Here is a 20,516-nt window from a genome sequence, read left to right as displayed (position 1 = left end):
ATAAAGAAAAACGCTGATGATATTCTTCGATTCTTGTTTGGCCAGAAATTTCTAGGTTTTGGTCCGTCTGTCCCAGTTCCATTTTTCATTCGAGAGATAAGACCCAATCCAATTGGCACGGTCACGTTTCCCTCTCTTTACTCTATGAATTATAGAAGCTTTATAATTCATGATATTACGATCCTGAGAAAGTTTTATAATCTAAAATATGTATTGCTGACTGGAATGTTGGTATCGCAGCGTGTTATGGAAAAATAATAATTTTTTAAGAAATTTGAATTCAAAACGATTTTTCAAGATTTTATCGATTCAAGATTCATTTAAATGATTTAATAAATGAGTACGTATTAAGATTTGTTATGTTGAAAATGTAATTTTCTAAAATAACTTTTTAAAATAAAAATATTAATTTGAAAAATTTTTATATAACATGAAGTATTATGAATAATTATTTATATATATTTTTAATATTTATTTTAAAAAGTTATATTTATTTTTTATATCATTATTTATAAATATAATTATAATATATATATTATTAATATATTAATTTATGATTATTACTTCATTAAAATTTTTAGATAAATTGAAGGGTAAAAATAAATGAAAAATTAAAAATAAGGAAAAAGAACCGATTGAAATTTTTGTGTCGTTCAATGTTACGAAACAAAATGAAATCTTCACAAGTTTTTTTCTTAACAGTAAAAATAATTATTAAAAGAAAATTGCAGAGAAAACGTTCTTCTACTAGTAAAAAGTTTGGATCTATCTACTATCGTATTTTTCGTAAAATCTAAGAATTGAAGAAGAAATTAAATTAAAATTTCGTTGTTTTCAATTATTTTCTTATCAAAAATTTATTTAAGAGATATCTATGTAATTAATCTAAAAAATCGATTTGAACAAAATATTTTATTTGTAATGATGTTTGAAAAAATTTTATAAGTTATAAAAAAAAAATACATACTTTAATCAAATTTTTACTCTTTTATTTGATAATAAGATTCATTGAAAGAAAGAGAAACTAGAGTCACAAGAGATATTTTTATAATTTTTTTTCTTTATATTTTTTTCTTTATATCGACGTTTATTAAAATACAGACAATTTGCAGTCGCAAGGGATATTAAAATTTATGAGACTTTTAAGACTATGAGATTATTAAGACTTTTCATTTTATAACATTTTTTAAAACTCTTTCTTTCATTTTAATGATATTTGTTCAAAAAATAAAATGTGAAATTATTAAATATATTAAAAGAAATTAGAATTTTATACTAGAATTTTTTTTGCTAAACATTTTTTAACGATTTTGATAATGTAACTATAATTTCAAATCATAAAGAACATAAACAACTACATATTTAATTAATTCTATTTAATAAAATTAGCAAAAATATAAATTTTCAATTTCAATTGAATTAAAGTTAAAATTATTAAATAGAATTTGTATAATATATTTGTTAATATATATTGAATTAAATTAATTAATTTTTTAACAAATTTTAATAACAGATATTAAATTACACATTACATTAAAAAAAATTCTAGTAAAAAAAATATTTAAAAAATATTTATAGTTTTCTTTTCTAAGTTTTATTCACTTTGTTATACAAATTCTTACAAAAATGTAAAATTCAATCCAATAATAAACTCAAAATCGTTTTAATGATATTTTCAAATTCTAAGTATCATGTTTATTTTAAATATCAGAAAAAAACACACTACAGGTTATTTGAAAATTAAGAATTTTTTTAAAAGATGTATATATTTCTGAAAGATAATATACTTGAAAAATTTCATTCTTCAAGAACTTGCTTATTACTATAGATTCATTTTCCCTTTTTTTCTTTTTTAAAATGTTTAAATCTATCATATTCTATTGCTCTAAATATCAAATACGATGTACATTTTAAATACTATAAAAAGTTACATATTATACAATATTTTTTGGCTTTCAAAATTTAATTCTTTTTTTTATTTAAATTTCATGTATTTATAACAATATTTATATTTATACATATACATATATATAATATATATACATATATATACATATAATACATATATATAATATACATTTATAACAATATTTATAAATCTCTCTAAAATCTTATAATACACTATATAAATTTATTTTGTTTCTTCTTTAACTCTACTTTTTTTTCTTCCTTTTATCAATCTTTGTCTCCCTCAAACTCGATTACGGAATTCTTCCTCTCGTCATTTAAATCATATTTCAAACATATTATTATACATATTTCAATAATGAAAAATTTTATAGCATTTCCAATATTTCAAATATTCCTCTCAAATATTCAAAAAACAGCAATTCTAGTCAATATTTTACATATATATAATATATATTTTTATATATTCACCTTTTTTGTCCCCCCTTTTTTTTCAGTTTATCATATTCCTCAAACATATCGCGCATCGACACTCGAGGATTCTCCTAAACGTTACATTATGCATCATTTCTAAACCAAAATCTTTCTCAAAATTTAAAAAAAAAATATTACATCTTCAAACGCATTCAAGCTATAATATCTACATTTATCTTCTTCCTTTTTTTTCTTTTTTTTTTTACTTTATCAATCCTCCTCCCCTTCAAACTTATCACGCTTTAACGATCGAACAACTGGCAGCTATCTCCTTCGCAAGATTTCTCCCCAGGTCCAGCTGGCTAATTCATAAAAGGGCAAATTCTTCGACGCGGGCGTTATTCATTCGTCAAAGTTCTCCCCGGGCAGCGACACTTAACCGTCCTTTATTCGAAGCCGGCGCGTCTAGACGAAATTGAATTTAAATATGAATGCGAGAGATCCACGTAACGCGGGCGAGTCGTACACCGTGGTTATCGGGGACGGTTTATCAAGTATTCCTCGACTTCCTGTCGCTGGAACCTGCGCCTCGTGGATACCGTCCCTAGGAAATTGTAGATCTCTGCGACTTTCTATTACGATTCTCGAGCCTGAGATGGTTAATCTTTGATGGAGTGTGAATGATTGACGATATTCTTCTTTTTCATATTATTATTTTTTTTTCTGCAAATATTTTGGAACGTATCGCGTCTTGAAGAAATTTTATTAATTTTAAGAATTTTATTTAATTTTGGCTTGCAAGATTCAAAATGTTTTAGATATAAGAGATATTTCTTATTGCTTTGTTATATTTTTAGATTTAATATTATGAAATGTTGAAAATGTGTCCAATTTAATTTTGGATTAAAATTAAAATTTTTTTTTTTATGAAAATTTACGATAATATATAGTTTCTTTTATGCAAATATGATTTCGAAATATGTTAATAGAAGAGTGTTAATATATCTTTGAAAAATCGATTTTAGAGATTGAAGAAGTACAAATGTATATTTGTTAAATTATAAACAATTAGAGTTTGTAGTAAATGAAATAAAATCTAGAATTGTCTATTATGTCCGTTATGCCATCATGTACAATTTTACATATATTGATTGTGTAAAAGAGATACATAATAAAAAAATACGTAAATATTGTGTTATAAATTATATATTAATTTTATCTCTAATTAATTTTAATTTAATTGTAAATAATACATGAATGTATAATAATTTACATTTTTACATTATGTAGAAACTTCATCTCATATTTATTAATTTTTACTCAATAATATAAACAAATTAATTATCTTGTAAAAAATATATATAATATTTATACGAAATGATAAAGTTACATAGAAAATACAAGAAAAGTTACAAGAAAAAAAATAAGAATTAGTAGAGTATTTCAGATTCTATCTCAGTAGTAAAGAGTTAAATTGGGGTAAATGGAATGTAGAAAGAAAAAGAAAATAATGTAGGAAAGATAAGAATTTTTTAAAAGAAATTTTTCGTTGAATGAATTGAATAAAAAGTTTTTTATTGAAAAGAAATTTAAAAAGTTTGAAAGCATTGAAAAATTGAAAAATTGAAGAATCTTTTTTTATATTCAATAGTCTAAGGATGCTTTATGGATATTTTATACATTAAAATTTGTTTAAATAACTTTAAAAGTTTGTTTCATTTAAATTGAAATAAAAGAAATATTGCAAAAGAAAAAATAATTCCTTTTCGAAAGAATTTTAATTGGATGAAATGAAAGTTTGTTTATTGGAAAATTTGGAGATTTTTCTTGTGATATGTAATTTGTTAAACTATTGACTAAATCATTTCTTGGCAAAGGACTTGTTCAAAGCTCGCCAGTCAGTTTTATTATTTTCCCTGGTACGATTTGTTATTTATCTGAATCACTTGTTCCTGTAAAATCAATACCTACTTATAACTATTTTGTTTGGAAAATAAAGTTATCATCGGATCAGATTTTGCGAATAAAACTTTAAACGTTTTTTATTCTTTAAATCTTTTTATTTATCCTCTCTTTTCCATTTTTTATTTTGTTTACTTTTTTTCTTTTAAATTTGTTTTATATTTTTACTTTTTTGGTCTGTGGTTTTATTAGCTTTTTTAACTTTTTCTATCTTTTTTTTACCTTTTTTTTTTTTTTTTTACAAGCTGCGTTTTATTTTTTCCATTTATTTGAGTTAGTTTTTCAAATATTTTTACTTTAGTTAACAACGAAACTGAACTTGAACATTTTAAAAGATTTTTTGTGAATGTTTAAAATGTTTAATTCAATAAATCATTGAACTTTTATAAATTATCTTTTTAATCGAGATAACAAAATTATTCGTAAAAAGTCAATAATTAATAAAAATTAAAATTTTATTGTCTTTTCCCTTATTTAATTATCATTCTCATTTTCTATAATATTTCGAAAAACTGAAAGATGAGTATTCTCAATTTTGTAAAAACCTCTAACAATGTCGCTCTAATAGAAAATAATAATAATTATCATTATTATACAAGAAAAAAAAATAAAGTTAGAAAGAAAAATTGAAAAAGAAAGAAACTTGGTGTAAGCAAATATTATGAAGTCGTTTTTTCCAACCCTTTCGTCCCCCTCCTCCCCCAGTGATCCCGTTGATAATATACGATGCAGATCGCGAGGCACGTCCATCTCCTGGCTGGCAGGATGATCGAGATCGTTGGTCGACTCGAAAATCAATTATTCGTCGGTGCACCCAAAATGCACATCAATCTTGTCATGACCGCTCGTTTGCTTCTCTTCAGCGGCGCGCATAGTTGCACAATCGGGCGTCAGTATTGGTGTACCTTTTGAAGTGGATCAGTTAACAGCGGCTGATGAGAACCGTGATGGATGATCCAGACTATTTTTTCTTCTTTTTCTTCCCTCTTTTTTACCCCTTGGTTCCTGGTTTTTTTCTCTTAGAAGAAATATTTACACGGAATACAGAAAATTCGTAAGAAAATGAGGACGAAGCGGTGAACGAAGGGATTGTTTGATTGAGATAAAACTTTGTTTCGAGATTGTGCATTAGTTCGAGTGATATTTCAAGGGAAACGAATTTGATATAAAAAGAACCTTGAGAGAGATTGAATTGAAGGATGAGAAAAAATTTTTGGAGGATGTGAAATTAAAATTTTTTCTCTTTTTGATTCCTTGTTTCTTTTTTTTTTTCTCGAGAAACATTTTATAGGATCAAATCAAGGAAATTCTTAAAGAAATGAGGATAAAGGAACGGACGAATAGGGCTGCAGTAAAGAATGATTTCGATTATAAATTAGCAGAGTGATATTTCGAAGAAGAAAAGTTTTGAAGAACGAACGTTATTTCTCTTAAAATTTGGAGGGAAATGTATAGAAAAATCTTAGAAAATGAGATTTAAATAAAAAGACAAATTTCTGAATAAAATAAAACGAAAAGAAAAGAATTCTGAAGACTGAAAATGAAAATAAAAAGAAAAAGTACAATTGAAATGAAAAATTTTAAAAGAAATGGAGTTGAAAGGTAAACAGAAAAGTTTTAAAAAAGATGGCATTGACAAATTTATAAGGAAATGGAAATTTTCTATTAAATAAGAGAAGAAAAGTTCTGAGAAAATATGAAATTGAAGGAAAATTTAAAAAAAATTGGAATTATACTAAATTTACGGAATCTTCAATAATTTTAAATAAAATAATATCAGAATTACGAATTAAAATGAAATAATATTTTTATTGATTAAATAGACAAAAGTAAAACAGTTATTTTAATGATTTATAATATAAAGATTAAAAGTTTGAATATTATTCAAATATTGAACATAACTCATTCTTCGTGATGAAATAATTAAATTCTATCATCTAAAAAATAAAACAAGAACAAAAGAGAAAAAAAAGATGCGGTAATGATTTAAAGGTTAGAAATTTGTGCGGGATATTCAAATATTAAACTAATAGCATAATTAAAAGAAAATAATTTGTAATTACATTCTATTCGCTTAAAAAGAAAAACGAGGAACGTGATAGAGGCAAAGAATAACAAATAAATAAAAAAACTTTTCTTCAACTTCTCCAATAAAACGATCGTTGATCTAACTTATATTCTTTCTTTCTTATCTTGAGTTCTACACACAGCACGTAATCTATTCGCTCGTCTTTCCCATTTAACAAGTTAATTTTCGTTAACAACACTGCAACCTCTTCGATCTCTTCCATCCCTTCAGTTCCACTTTTCCGGAGGCGTTGACGCGGAAGTTTGTCGGATTATGTGCTTCCTGGATCCTAAACGAGCGCACGATACCTCTGTTGATATTATCTGAAATAGAAGGCAATGGACTATCTAGCTTCTGTTCAACAGTGGGAAAATCGATCAAGAATATCTTTCGCTATTGACTGAGGAAAGACAAGCGTACAGAGAGAGATTTGCTGGCTCAAGAAAATTGACTTATGGTTTGGATCTTTCTTGGAGATAAGCATTGTATTTGTAAGTTTGATTCTTTAGATGGATTATAGTTTAGATAGATTGGTTCCTTGAATTGTTTAAAGGGAAGAGTTGATCTTTTATTTGATAAAAAAATTCTCTGATATCTATGATATTTCTAATAATTTTCATAATGAAATGATATAAAAATTAAATATTGATTTTTATTTAATCATTGTAATTAATTATATATGTGAAATATACAATTTATATATATGTAAAAATTAAATGATTGGATTATAATTCTAATTTTTACATTATTATAATTATAAAAATTTATAAAAATTGAAAATAATATAAAAAATAAATATTAATTTGTATTTTTCGAATAAATTGTATTAAGTATATTTTTTTAAATTAAATATTTTTTATATGATAGATTTTTACTTTATAAATATGAATTTGAAAAATTAAAAAAAAAGATATATATTTGATGTAATTATATTTTGCTAAGATATTTGCTACAGTATAATACGATCAACAATATATATAATTTCATCATATTATTAGAAATAAATTTCATTATTTCGAGAAGTTTTTGATAGTTACTTTGTTTCTATAACTATAAAAAAATTTTATTTTTATATTATTTTATTTTTTATTATTTTAATCATATTCATACAATATATTAATAATATTAATTTTAATGCATAAATTTATGGATTACATAGAAAGATACATAGTTGCTTATATATAATGAGAAATATAATATGTACGGGCTATATATATATAAATTATATAGAATTATATGGAATTATTTATATGAATAATTTTTTTTAAAAAATTCGAAATTTATTTACTTTCACTTTTTTTAATTAATTATATAGAAATAAAAGAAAATGATTTTAATAGTTTATTGAATATTTAATACATCATCACATTTTAAATATTTTATATTTGCTATAATAGATTTACATTTATATATTTTATTTTATTAAAATTATATTTTTATATTTTTATATATTGTAATTATAAAAGAAAATCATTATTTCGCTGGCGATATTTCATTACAATATTTCATTGTAAGCGATTTTCTTTTATTCTTATCTTTATATATATAAATGTTAGAATCACATTTATGTTCGATATTTATTATTATAACAAGTAAATAATTTTTACACTTATATTTATTTAATTATATCTTAAACTTTTTATTATGCATTGAATACTATAAAAAAAAAAAAAGAAAGAAAGAAAGAAAGGAAAAATTAACAAAGGAACTGGAAGAAAAATATGAAAAAGTAGGGAAAAAAGAAAACGGGGGAAACGATTTGCAAAAGTAGGTTGTCAATCGAAGCGACAAAGTCGACGGAGCGTTTTATGCGGTCGGGTGCATTAGCGTAGAACGGGGGAATAATTTACGATCTACAGTGTTTAGGTCCGATGCAAATTACGATTACCTCATAATTCACCCTCGACAAGTTTCATTGCGAATTCACGCGGGCGAAATCGTTCGATAATTGTTCGAGATGCGACCCTTAACCGCGGAACCTGTCGGCCGATCGTTTCTTCGTTTATGGCTGCCATGAATTCTTCAGACCGAGTCTATGGAAGAACTTTGTCCTTTTAATGCTTTTCGAACAGAGGTATTTATATTTTGGAATAATAGAATTGAAGAGAGTTAAGATTGGAAAATTATTACACTAATGGATTTTACATTTTTATTATTAGAATTGAAGAAGAAAACGAGTTAAAAAATGTTAAATTACATCAATACAATCATTGATTATTCATTTATAAAACGAAGATATTTTTTTAAATTATTCTATTTTGATTTTGAATAATAAAATTAATGATTTATTATATAGTATATACACAATATTATTTAATTAAAAATAACAAATTTAATCATAATTGATCATAATTTTATGGAAATAAAAATCAAGGAATATTTATTTTGCATAACAATTATTTAAAATATCAAATTCTTACTAATATTAAATTAAGGACAATAATATTATTTTTGCACTTACAATTAGACAAATAATTCAGAAATGATGTTATGCGTATTAATTTATTTGTAATATTGATAGAATATTAGAATGTGACAATTCAATTCTTTCGAGAGTAATAGAACATTTCCAAAATAATTTTTACAGATTTTAAAATTATTACAATTTTCAATGTTATACGTTACAAAAGATTTATTGAGATATTCTATTAAAAATTAAATTATTAATCCTATTTTGAAAAGTAGAATTAATTTATTTTTAATTATTAATTATATTTATTATAATTATATTTTTGCTATTATAATATTATATTCATTATCAAAAAAAAATTCATTTCAAAAAGATTAAATTCATTTAGATTTCATTTAGATATTATAATAGATAGAAATAAATAAATATTGTAAAATAATAATATACAATATTATATATTATACATTGTATATTTAATTAATATTGAAATGAATAAAATTATTATGCATAAATAGTACTAAAATATAATTAAAATTGTAAAATTCTAATTTACACACATCACAAAATTAATGCAATTTTAATTCAATATATCACTCATCATTTCTTACTTAAAAAGAAGAAATCTATAAATTGCAAAAATCCTAATAAATACAATATAAAAAGAAAGTATCGAAATTCATTGTTTTAAAATTATTTTTAATTTTATATAATATAAATATATATATATATATAATAAAAATTCTCAAGGAATTATAATTAACATTGAAACGATAAAATTATTATTTATGCATAATTAGATATTAATATATATTATAATTATATTATAATTATATATTAAATTATAAAACTATAATTCAATTTAAAAAAATTAATATAACATAATTTTAAGTAATAAGAAATTTATTTATAGATTACAAAAATTTTTAAAAATAAAATATAAGAATAAAATATCGTTATTTTAAAAATATTTTTAAATATATTTAAAAATATTATTTAAATCTCCCATAACATAATAAAAAAGAAAATCCCAAATTTGAATTCATGAATCAACGAACGATACAATATACAATCAATTAAATCGAGTTTTTCGCATAAAAATAGCGATTTATCGCAATAGAAGATATTTATCTACGTTTACGAATTGTTTTGTGGCAATTCGCCACCGAAACACCATGAAATGAACCGCAAAACAAAAAAGTAAGTTCTTTTTTAAACGTTCCGTTAACAAAACGAGAGATAAGAAGTTTTAAAACTCCGCTTGCACGCGGTTAGATAATAATGCCGGAAGAAAGGAAAGAAAGGGGTGGATTTCTTCGATGCTTTGTTTCTACCCTTAACCGCGATACGTTGTTGTAAATCTTGTTTTTATCTTTATTGGGCGAAATGCAACACAATACTGATAAGATAATTGAAATTTGTTGCTGTGTATAATTGTTTGGTAATTACTTACTGACATAAAAAATATTTTCATTAGTTTAAAAAAAAAAAATATCTAAAATATTTCTTTTATAATATTTAGAGTTTATTTAAGCTTAATAAATTTATAGCTTAATAAAAAATATCAGAGATTTATCATATTTAAGATATTTTTTAAATTAGTTATAAAGATTGTGAATATTAATTAGTTTAATTATACTAATTTAGAATATATTTAAGAAAGATTTAGGAGAATTGATATATTTTGAGAAATTAGATAATATTGGCATGTAGAATGTTGATGTTTATCATGTTTATTTAATTATTGTATTTATATTACACTAACTTATAGTTAATTATTTAAATTATTTACGATATAAGTGAAAAGTAACATCATGTTGTAATTGTATGAATAAAGAACTATGTCTTGCTTTTTTAGAATAGAAATTTCATTTTATTCAAACAAAAGAAAATAATTGCAAATTATAACTGTAATTTAATGTAAAATGTGTAAATGTAATAAGTGTATGGAAAAATAATAACTAAATTAAAAATCTCTATCAACGGTATATTAATTACTATGTTATCAATTATTCAAAATATTTTATCATTATGAGGACTATATTTCAAATTATTTATCATAATGATATTATATTATTATATATTAAAATAAAACGAAAAAATCAAAATTGTATGATTATTTTCTAGTAGTTTTCTAAAGAACTTTTAATTTTCTAAATTAATACAAAAAATAGTTTCTTAGAATTTAATTTTTTAAATATCCTAAAGGTTTCGAAGTTTTCATTTTTTTTGATTTTTCAAACATATTTTTTAGTTTTTTAATTCTCATTTCATTTTATATTATCAATTTCAATATATATATATATATCTCCTTAATTTTATTATATATATAATTTACAATTTAATTTATAAATTATTGTTATTTCAAAATGAATATGTAAAATAATTTCCACGTTATAAATCTAAATAATCAGATTAGTAATTTTTTCCAAGCGATAGTTTTTTTTATCTAATTCAATCTAAATTTAATAGAAAAAAAATAATTTCTATAAATTATGAAATAAATGAAAACGATAGTTTTTAAATAATTTATTGCATCTCGAAAATTATATCCATCAAATGTAAATTCTCGGATATCATAGAACAACTTTCGTTCTCCATCAGAAATCATGAATATCAAAACAAAATTATATCTTCATATTTCGTTCTACTCTATTACACATTGCACGCAAAAACACCCCTTCTCTATAACGATACACAAAGTATTCCTCTGCCTCCCCTCCCACACCAACAGCAACAAACTGTCGATACCACAATACCACATTAATTTTCCGCGAAGCCACCACGATCCACGTCGAAAGTAGAAGAAAAATAAAAACCGGATCCATCGATCTGTCGTACCGGCCGAGTGTTACCAGGCGACGGGGAACAGAGTCGAGGCACGCTGGGTTCGCTTTTTCCGTACACGTTTCCCGTATAATTGGCTTGGACGTCGGTCACGGGACCGCGAAGTGTCGTTCTCGTCCACGTTATAACGGCAAAAAACGTTTCGTGTCCCCTTTTGCTAAGAGAGGCGATCGGCCAACGGTTGAGAATCGCGTCCCGTTCGCGTTTCAATCGTGAACTGGTGGACGGCCAGTGGTGGGGTAGGAGTGGAGGAGTGGAGGAGAAAGACGAGACTATGTTTGCACGATCGATATCGATTGCCTTTTTACGCGTGCCTTTTTGTGAGATAGGTGTATGAACGTATAGATTTCGTGGAACGTGGTCATTGCCTCGATTGGAAAGAAAGATTCCTCTATTAATAATATTTATGGCATGTTTCTATGAAATAAAGAGAAGTTTCATCTTTGAGGGGGATTTGAAGGTTGAGTATTTGAAATATTAGGATGAAAATTTTTCTATTTATTGATTTTACATTAAATTTGTTTGAGTTAAAAAATGTATTTATTAGATTTTTTATTAATTTTGTTGCATTAATATCATTTGTTATATTTCTATATTATGTAAAATTATATTTCGTTATTCATTATATCTATATATTTGTCTACATATTAAATATATTAATATATTTATATTTATTAATTAATGATTAATTTAAATAATTCGTAAATTCTTTATTGTATTGTAAAAGAAATTCATTTATATTTATGTTTTTAAAATGGATTTTGGATATGTTTTTTAATGCATAAATTATTATTTTATTGTTATTTTTAATATAATTATATATATAGCCATTTTTTGATGAAAATTAATTACGAAAATTATTTTAATTTAATTTTTATAAAACTTATTACCATAATTCATTATATATAAAACAAAGAAAGCATGAACAAAAGAATATCGTTGATATCTTTCATATTTTATATTTTATAAAATTTAAATTAAAATAATTAAAATAATAATTCTTTGTTATAAATAATTTAGTATTCTTTTTATAAGAAATAATAATCTGCATCTAGTGTTATTAATAAATACGATTTATTATATGTACGAATTATTGCCAAAAAAATTCTTCTTCTATGCATCTTTAGAAAAACTATTAATATTGCACACTGTATTATAACCAACTTTATAACAACTTTTTTTCATAATTTCATTCTTTTCTTAAAAGATATTTCATTGTATTTCTATATATATATATATATACTACAAATCATGATTAAAAACAAAAATAAAATGAAGTGATATAAAGAAAAAACAAAATGAAAACATCCCATAAGGCGATTCGTAGGCGCGTGGAAAACATCATTTCTCTCAACAATATCACGTCCGGCGTGCACGCTCGGCTGACTCCTCTAACGCCTTACAAGCTTATGCAATTGATTCTCGTTCGAGCTTTTAAGTCTCGTCCTCGTAAGCCGATCGACAATCACGAGGAGCTGTTTTGCCTCGCCATGCTATTATCCGCCTCTCTACGTGGCTGGGAAATAATATCATTTGTTCCTTCGATCTTCCTCCACTCGATCTCCCTGCTCGATCTCTATTTCCTCCCACCCATCTTGGTTCTCAAAGCCTTTGACGCGTTGGGATGTCTTCGCTGCTTTTCCGTAATACAGATACAGTAAAATGTCTTTTATTTAACAGTTATTATAGAGATGTACTTACTTTCTAGAAATTTCTAGTATTTTTTTTCTTTTTTTTTTTGGATTTTGTTATTGATATTGTAGGATATTTTTTTATAGATAATTGTTATAATTGAAATATATATTGTTTGTGACTAATTCTTTTGATCTTACTTATAGGCAGTATTGTATTTTATTGATTCATATGTTATAATTATATAGAGTGCTATATTTGTGAGATATCTTTGAAAAATCGATTCTAAAAGCTAAAACGAAAAGTTAATATAAAAAAATGGTTAACATTTATTTATTAAAATAGATTCTATCTCTGTCATACAAGTATCTCGCTCTATCTTCCACTCACTTCGTCTAATATAAATATTATAAATTATTATATTATGATATACAATATATAAGTCTTTATAGATATTTTTATATATTAATTCTTATGTTTTTAGAGATTGATTTTTCACGAATATATTAATATTAGACATACAATAAATTTATTACTCTATATACATATATTTGATATATTTATTGATTTTTTTTTTACATCTTAAATGTTTTTTCATGATATAGATGATGTAATATTTCATGTAATAGTTATTATACAAAAATGGAATTACTTAGAAGAATTTCCAGAATATTTTTCTTTCTTTTTTTTTTTTTTTTTTTAAACGTTAGATAATTATTGGAAATATATGTTACTTATGACTAATACTTGTAATTATACTAATACTTATGTAATTATTAACGCATAAGTAATAAATATGCATATTTATTTTTTAAAATTGATTTTGAGTTTTAGTGCATTCTTATTATTTTTTTTTTTTTTATAAATGTAATAAATAAAAGAGAGAAAATCTTTCTAATTGATAAGAAAATATTTTTGAATATTAATTATTTAATGAATGAAAATAGAAAAAAAAAATTAACTGAAAAATTTTTCTTAAAAAATAAAGAAATGATAGATATTTTGGAATAAAATATTATAAATCGATATGTAATATACTTACTTAAATTTGTTAATTATAGATCATAAGATTGTTTTAAATAATTTCAATAGTTTTACAAATGATTTTTATATATTATTTTAATTTAAATTTTATTTATATATTTTAATTCTAATGTCTAAAATATTGAATTCGCAAAAATAAATTAGAAATAAATTAAGTCAATTGATATTTAATAAATCTAATCAAATAATATTTTATACATTTCCAAAAGAGGAAGAATTTATTTCGAGAAATCTGAAAATTACTCAAACAACTCCAGTGGTAATGAACTTTCCCGATAAACCGGTGAGGCTTGTGTAAAAGTGGAACACAAGTATTAATTTTTTTCTGCAACGTAAGTCAGCTCAAGTAACGATGCGCAACTTTTATGAGTCATAAAACGTTATATCGAAACAATGCAAAGTTTTCCAAGTCGAGATTCAAAAATATCGAATTAATGGTGTTTAAATACGTGTTTTCACCGATGTTCCTACTTCCATGCTTTTCTCGGATCATTTCCGAGGAAAAACTTTCTCTAACTTGGATATTCTTCGAACCACTTTTCAAAGGAAATTAATTCGAGAATGAATTATTATCTTTCTTATCGAGGAATACTTTATATTATTGAATGTATATATTTATTCATTTGATATTTAAGAATAAATTTTGAAATATGGATAAAAAGAATTTATAAATTAATATTAACTATTAACAAATTAATAAGTTTAAGTTTGAAATTGAAAAGTATTCAATAATTTAATGGATAAAAATATATTTTATGACATATTTAATGGGTCACCAACTTGAAATTGATTAAATTTTTTTTTGAATATTTTACAAGTTTTTCACTTAAATTGCTATTAGTTTCATTATTATTATTATTATTTATGTTTTTAATCACCGAAGATACATTATTTTTTTGTTTTAGGTGAGAAATATTTCATTCAGCATTTTATGGTCAGGAAGTTAATAAAGAATCTTGAGTTTGTGGTATAGTTTCCATATTTCTTAAATTGTTTGATTCTTCTTGAATCAATCGAAAATAGAAGACAAAATTGATCGTCCAAAAAGATTTAAAAAAAAAAAGTAGTTTATTATATATTACATTATATTATATATATATTAGTATTTTTGTTTTTTCAAATTTTTAAAATTGTATAATTTAAAATTAAAGATAAAAAAAGAAATGTTTGTTTGAAAATAATAAAAAAAATAAATAATTAAACATCTATAATAATCAAATTAAAAAAACAAATTTATAATAAATAATATTAATATATTTATATTTATAATATTCTAAAGGCAAAAACAAACGTAAAAGTTGATGTACAAAGATATTATTTAAGATTTATTTATTTATTAAATTATAAATATTTAAAGTTTAGAAAAGAATGAGATCACTTTGTCTCCGTTACATCGATATTGTGCTCTATTTTCGTCTCGCCTTATTTAACGTAAACTTGAATTGCTTATAACTTAATAAAAATTACTTACAAGTTTTAGTTGACCTAAGTTTTTTGTATAGTATAATAATTATATAGTAATTATAAGTTTTGTGTTTGTTGATCTTTAAAATCAATGAATATATTAATATTTTGTATACAAATACCATAAAATTATAATTTGATTATCATAAATATTTATGATATATAATTTGCAAGATTAATTTTATTTAATAATAATGATAAAATAACAAAGATAAAATTATATAAGAAATAATAAAATAAAACTATATAAAGTTATTATTATAAATTAAATAAACAGAATTAGAATAATATTAGTATAATATAAAATAATATTAAATTTTTCGAATAATTTATCTTTTTGACAGATACCATTATATTTCTACTTCAAATGAAAATAACTTCTCATAGATGTAATAATAATATTTAATAATATTTTCAGCAGAATTATAATAATACTTTTTCAAGAATTTCACTACAATGTTATATGTATATTCATATAATTAAAATTAATGAAATAACTCTTCTTTGTTAATGGACGTGGTAATTTATTTTATCGAAAATGAAATACTTAATAACTTTACTACGATTTTAATGTATCGTTATACTAGTTTTCCAGCGGTATTTAGCTTTTATATTATTTTTTAATTCTTTCTTCATAAAATAATTTTTACCAAATACATTTTTAACAAAGATTATATAAAAATAAACTTACAAGTATTCAATATTTCCTATTAATTTTATTAATAATTAAAAATAACAAATATATTATTAAAGATAGATTATTGTGTTTATTAAAATCATATATATTCTTCATATATATTCTTGATAAAATTAAGATAATTTTTTATTCAAATAGAAATATATTTTGTATGCTTATATTCTTAAAATGATTATCATGATTATCTTCATTTCCTTTGATTATTTTCCTATTTTTTTTTCACTTTTTGATTTTTTCTTGTATGCTATTTTTTTTCAATCATTTCAATCGTATTTGATAATAAATCATTGTTCATATAATATTATATAATATAAGTATATTATTATAAATATTATTATATAATATTTTATAAGTATAAGTATTTCATATTATTTTAAATATAAAGTTTTATATTTAAAACTATTCAATCTACATTGATTTATAAATTCAAATAACAATAGAAATAAAATTTTTAAAATATTACTTCAAAAAAATTATACACTATTTATTTGAAATGTTTTTTTTTAAGTTTTTTTATTAATTTTTAGATTTTAAGATTTTCATCAATACAACAGAATATCGATTATTTGAAGTTTAGTTATTCAAATAATTAATTAATCAGAGACAGAATATAAATAATATTTACATTCTGAAATATATATTTTATATATATTTTTCGATGGTTTAAAAAATTAATTTATTTTTTTATTGATATGTCTTTTTTTTACGTAATAATCGTTTATATTTAAAAATCGTCTTAATTTAATTTTTAATCGTGATAAATTTGATTATCCCTAATTAAATATTCGAAAAATTGTCCAAAACGATTCGTTTTTCAATTGATTCGGGTAATCGATATTATACTCTATATTTATTTTCATTATTATTATTAACCTCATAATATAGAATTTCGTATATACAGATATATTATATGCGCATTAGCAAATAATTTTACATTCTTAGAAATTCGTACAAAATTATTCGAGCAGAATTTCTATTGTGTCGTCCCCTTTCTTTTCTCTTTAAGTAAAAAAGAAACTCAACACCGAGTAATCCAGCGACTACGCCATTGTCGACCTGTATCGATGTGTACACCGTGCCGTTGCAATTGCGCTCTCGAGTGCATCGAACCCGTGTAGGTGAAAGTGAACCAAAGCGGTTCTCGTACGTTCGTTCGCTCGTTCGTTGGTTCGAGACCCGCTTTGTTAAACCATCGGTCCAAAGGTTAAAGTCGAAAATGATCATCGCTATCGACCATGGATCATCGTAATTTTCTTTTCGATCAATATCGATTCGCGAGAATTATCATGAATTAATTATTGTTATACTGGGCTATTAAAAAATATTTTGTTGTTTCTTTGGTAAAGATGTAACAAGAAAAAAATATTGATTTATTAAAAATAAGTAAATAGTCCTTAAAAGAATAAGACTTAAGCAAAAAACTTTTATCTTGTAATAATTTAAGTAATCTTGTGATAATTTTCTTTTGAAAATGTTTCATGAGTTTATTATTAATGAATACAATAGATACTCAGAAATACTAGAAGAATTTTTTGGTACTTTTATAAACAATTATTCATTTTATATAATATATATTTTTCTATCATTTATAAAAGCGATAGAATTTTTTTGTTTAATTAATTAAAGTTTAATTCGAGTGTATGTTATCAATTAATAATATAAAGTTAAATAAAGTCAATATATAATTAATATAAATGAAATAATTATAATCACATAATAATTAAAATTTGGTTCCTTTTAAATTTTCGCATTAATGTGTACTTAATCTTTTCTATTTATTATGTTAAATTTTTAATTAACATTTTTACCATTACTATTTATAATTTGATTTTTCAGAGAATGAATATTTCTATAAAATAATTAATAATGAAATGTATTTAAAACAATTTCAATAGATCGTTTCCAAATTTTTTAATCAATATTTCTTTATCGCGAGAACACGTATAAATAGAAGAAAAATGAAAGTTTAAAGCGAAATGTTTAAATATATTGGCTGAAATAATGAAGTATCGATGAAATTTAATGAAGAACATACGGATTGTTTGGCGAAGTTTTAATCGAGAAAGGTTTCGTTTGGTCTTTTTTTCTTCGAACAAAATTAATTATGTTAAGTAAACAAACGATAATTGATATCGCTGAAATAATTCGTGGCGTTTTATTTACACAATTTATTTAATTTATCAGGGTTTGTTTCTGAAATTATTTGTCTTTGATTTCGCTAATTATTCAATTGGATATATTATTTAGATATTTCTACATGATACAATTTTCGTTGTATTACAAGTATTGTATTCAAATCGTGGAAACTTGTGAGAAAAGACTTATTAATATCTAATGAAGAATAGCTGCTTTCATATATATCGAAACAAGTGTTGCTCTTATAAAGAAAATGGCAATGTAATCACGTTACTAAAGGAACGATTAATATTAATAATAATTGATTTAAAATAATTTGTAAAATTTATAAAATAAATAAATTATTGTAAATTAATTGTAAATTAATTGATATTTAAATCTAAACAGGAAATACATATTAATTGAGTAACTTTATAGATTTTTCTTATAAGTATTCTTAAAGTATAAATACTTTAATATTCCAATTGTTTCTATCTTTGGACGTAAAACTTTTAAATAAACTTCTAATGTTTCTTTTTTAAAAAATGATTATAATTATGATTAGTATATTGTTAATGCTCAATCATAACCTTTTGAAACAGGGTATAGATAACAAACAACTATAGTATCACTTTCTATAGACAGAATTTACTACTGATTGCACGTGACTATAGCCATTGTTTCTATGTAGGTGATAGTCATTGTTCTTATGCAGCATTCATTCAATAGAAAGTAATGTAGATGGTAGTTTTCCATAATTGCTATCTTTGTATGAATATGTTTCACTGTTCTTGTGTTAGTATTCGCAATGGAAAGTGTAGATAATAGATTCTGCTAATAGCTATCTTTACATAACTAGAAGTATATTATAGTATAGAATTTCTATGTTTATAATAATTATCCAGTATAAATTATACTAATCATATGATAATTATAATAATTCAATATAATTATAATTATAATTATAATAATTATGATTATAGCCACAGAAACTTTAAATAAGCATGATAATTCAATATTTAAGGAAACTTACATATATCCAATTTCAAGCTCAACTCTTTAGATATCGTTATCTTTTCCTCTTTTCTGTGTTATATTTGTTTAAAATTTTATAGACGTATGAATAACACTATCCAACAAATCGTATCTTATGCATAGAGATTTGAAATTGAATCAGAGGTTAATCAATAAATAATCAATAAATGAAACGATGCGTCATTGAAAATACTCGTTCGATGTAATATAAAATAAAAAGAACAAAAAATATTGTAAACATAATTAAAGAAATTAAATAATATCGATTAATCGAAAAAAATATTTGAGGTTAGATCAAACATCAACAAAGATACCATCGAATATTCGTTCGATATAAAGATTAAAAATAAATATAAAACATAAAAAAAATATAGTTAAACAAACAAAAAAACATTCGATCGAAGAGAATATTTGAGGTTATCGTCGAATTAATCGTTGAACAATCGATCAAAATATCATCGAATATTTGTTCGATGTATTAAATCGAAATGAAAATAAACAAAAAAAAAAAAAAGGTTAGAAAATTGTTAAAAGAGATGATATCGATAAGATTCGATCGAAGGGAACGGTGGCTCGCGTGTGCCGTAATAGTTGGCAAGAATCGATCGAGGCGACAAGAAGCTTAATTACGATTAAGCGAGAAATGTTCGCGTCCTCTCTTTGTCCCGATATTTGTACGTGCGTCACATTGTCCGGATTAGAAGATTAATGCACACCCGCGACGCGCGTTCCCTTTGATAAATACATTTACCCTAATTGGAGGATTCGCGGTGACTTGGCTGCTCGATCGGGCGAATTTAATTGCGTTTAGGTGTTGCCCTTATCGATACACTCCTTCGTCCTGAATATCTAACGGGGCATAATGAAAATTAGGGTGGAACTTAAAAGGCGAATTATTCTTGGATGGCTACTATACTTTCCCC

General features: G+C 23.3%; 1 protein-coding gene across 14 annotated transcripts in view; it reads left to right on the top strand.

Moving 5' to 3' along the window:
- Positions 1 to 20,516, top strand: part of LOC108000770 (max dimerization protein 1) — a 410,762-nt gene that overhangs the window by 178,168 nt on the left and 212,078 nt on the right. The window lies entirely within an intron of this gene.

The sequence above is a fragment of the Apis cerana genome, linkage group LG15 (assembly GCF_029169275.1).
Source record: "Apis cerana isolate GH-2021 linkage group LG15, AcerK_1.0, whole genome shotgun sequence".
In the NCBI taxonomy this organism is placed as follows: domain Eukaryota; kingdom Metazoa; phylum Arthropoda; class Insecta; order Hymenoptera; family Apidae; genus Apis; species Apis cerana.
Note: the sequence above shows the minus strand (reverse complement) of the source record. Positions and strands in the feature narration are given on the sequence as shown.